The sequence below is a fragment of the Pteronotus mesoamericanus genome, unplaced genomic scaffold (genome assembly GCF_021234165.1).
Source record: "Pteronotus mesoamericanus isolate MK-2021 breed Mesoamerican mustached bat unplaced genomic scaffold, CSHL_Meso_final contig_42, whole genome shotgun sequence".
Taxonomy (NCBI): Eukaryota; Metazoa; Chordata; class Mammalia; order Chiroptera; family Mormoopidae; genus Pteronotus; species Pteronotus mesoamericanus.
The window spans coordinates 13,372,971-13,376,104 of NW_026555157.1; the positions used below are offsets into that span (position 1 = coordinate 13,372,971).

The 3,134-nt window shown below is 39.7% G+C and overlaps 1 non-coding gene across 1 annotated transcript; it reads left to right on the forward strand.

Annotated features, from left to right (window-relative positions):
• Positions 1 to 335: 335 nt before the first annotated feature.
• LOC129073739 (U6 spliceosomal RNA) lies at positions 336 to 437 on the forward strand. The gene has a single exon (XR_008529456.1). It is a non-coding gene; the product is annotated as a U6 spliceosomal RNA (small nuclear RNA).
• Positions 438 to 3,134: the final 2,697 nt, after the last annotated feature.

Consider the following 3,134-nt stretch of genomic DNA (forward strand, 5'->3'; position numbering starts at 1 on the left):
TTTTTAAATTTAATCTTTATTGTATTTTTTCCCATTACCATTTAGTCTCCCTTATACCCTCCTCCCCCAGGCAATCACCACACTCTTGTCTATGTCCATGAGTCTTTTTTCCTTTTTTCTCAACCCCTCCACCCTCTAATCTCCCCCACCCTTAGCTGTTATCCTGCTATTCTTCCGTGAGTCTGCCCCAATTTTCCTTGTCAGTTTAGTTCATTCATTAGAATGTTACTCCAATTCAGTAGTAATGCCCAATGGAGTGAGTAAATGAAGTCTTTTTGAATCTGTGAAATTTTAGTATGGACTGATCTTAATTAAGAAATTCTCATTAATTCTCCTAGCTTCAGCAGCACATATACAAAAATTAGAAGATACAGAGAAGACTAGCATGGCCCCTATGCAAAGATGACATACAAATTTGTGAAGCATTCCATATTTTTGACAACATAGATGGATCTAGAGGGTACTGTGATAAGTGAAATAAGTCAGACAGAGAAAAACAAATAGCATGTAATTTCATTTATATATGACATCTAAAGAGCAAAATAAATGAATGAACAAAAAAAAATAGAAACAGACTCATAGATACAGATCAGACTGGTGACTACCAGAGTTGGGAGGGCAGTTGGAGAGGAGCTGAGTGAAAAAGGTGAAGGGATTAGGAAGTACAAATTGGTAGTCACAAAATAGTCACAGAGATATAAAGTACAGAATGGTCAATATAGTCAATAATATTGTAATAATTATGTGCAGTGCCAAGGAGGTACTTGAAATATTCAGGGGGTCATTTTATAAAGTATATGATCATCTAACCACTATGCTACACACTTGAAACTAATATTAAATAATATTGAATGTAAACTGTAATTGAAAAATAAAAATAAAAATAATTTTTTTAAAAAAGAGTTTTCCTTAAGCCTATTATTTAAACACTCAAAGGCTCATTGGCAGCTCATTGCTAATAAACTTTTCAATAAACATGTCAGTCTATCACAATAAACAAAGAACCAGTGGAAGAAACAATTTTATGGACAACCATCTGTCTATAGGGATCTAAAAGGAGGGATAGAAATGTCTGCATTAATGAGAAACTTCTAATTTTCCTGTCCTCCCCTAGTCTTCACTGCTTCCAAAGGTCACAGTTTCAAGACCAATTCTTCCTGTTGAGTCAAGCTAGACAATTCTTCCTTTAGAGACTTCAGACAAGGACTCATCTTGGCAAACTCTAAGAGAGACAGAGGTTGAGACATACTCAATTACTGCACCTTGATTCTCATCCAGCCTAAGGAGTTTGGTACTTCATTTCACAGATTTCAGAGTCCCTTTGGGCTTTATTAGTCTGGACTAGGAGCCCCAGACAAAAAAAAGATGCCTGCAGTGAATAATTTCAAAATTCATTAATGGACTAAGCAATTTCCAGTTCTGTACATGACTACCACTCAGATCCAGCCACCTCAAGCCAAATCCTGTCCACATACATGCTGTGCTGGCAAGTTTTCCTATCAAAGCCATGAAAGCCCTCTGAGCACAGCTAAGGGTAGAGTTTAGCCCAAATCTGTGTTTTAACTTAATATCTGTATTACAATTTTAACCTGAAATTTACCCTATTCAGTCAGGATCAAATTCCCAAATATTAAATTTGAGTAAACAAGAACTGGACATAGAGATATGCATTTATGTCTCCCAGGTTCACATAAGCAAGGGTTCATCCAACCCTGCCACAGTAGGTTTGCTCATCATCAATAAATGTTGGCTCATCACACATCTTGAAATCTCCATTTTTAGGTCTGAACATATTTTTTAATGCTAACATCTTTTAATCAGTTTATAAATTTTTACATTTTACATATATTTAAAAATGGCTATCATTTTTTAAATAAATACTATGGAAAATTACATTTAACTGTAATTACAGTCAATTAAATAAACCAAAAAAATGTCCATATCAAAACTGTGATACAAATTCTAAAAACCTCAGGGATAGAATATACTTGAGGGAAATGCAGAATAAAGATAAGGTAGGCAAACCCACAGGAATAACAAACTACCCTTTAGACACACTATCCCTTTCTAAGCCACTTGAGATAATACTATTTCCATACTCTGGGAGAAAGGAAAAAGACCAAACCACATTCATCATCCCTTGCCAGGAAATAGCTGTGCAGATTCTCTTTGCTTGCGGCTGCATCAGTTCTGCAACAGCTGGGTATGCAGGTGGCACACATCAGGTCTGCTAGTTTGCAAAGAGGACTCCGGGCCTCCTGAAGTGCTGTAGTGCCTTCTGGCTCTGTAGGGAGGTGAGGTCTGTGGCTCCTGTTTATGTGTTGGGATGGGGCTGCATGTGGGATAGGGGAAGCACCTGAGAACACATGCTTGGCATCTGTGGAGACCACCAGTATGTAAACCATTTATGTGACAAGTCTAATTCCAAAGGGAAGAGGAGCAGCCATTTCCCCCCTTCATTTCCAACAGCTGCAACCTGCCACACAGCTGCTACCCTGGACTTGGGAGAGAGGAAAAACAAAAGAGAAGTGAGACACTCTGCAGTGGCTTGGCTGCTTAGAAGTGGGCAGAGGGTAAGAAAAACCACCAAGAGAAGAGCCTAAGTTTGCTCTCCACACGCCCTGTACTGTTCAGCAAAGGCCGTTAAGCTGCTGTGCTACCCCACCCACTACCACAAAGGTTGACTTGTTCACACAAAATGCTCTGCGGTGCCAGACCCTCGCCAGGGCAACTTTCCCTCCTGTGGTGACTCTGCAGTCCAGCCTTGCAGTCTCTGTTCCCCTCAACTGCATAACCTAAAAACATATGACCATTGATCGGCACGGCAGTGGGAGAGAGAGCAGGAGAGTCCCACACCAGTCATAAAGATTATAAGAAATGCCTGTCACTCCTGCTCACGTTTCCTTAGTCATTTCTAGTCCCCTCTAGGCAACGTCTAACTTTAAAGGACATGGCATCGCAGTCCCTGTGGATCTGAGGTTGGATATTGGTCAATATTAGAACCAGATCCCCTTTTCTGTCAATCCCTAAATTCAAGTTCTAGTTATATACAGCCTCAGTTTTCCAAAAGGATGTACCTGCCTATTCATTGATATCCAGTTATTCTTGCCTCTGGATTCAAGCTCCACCCCTCC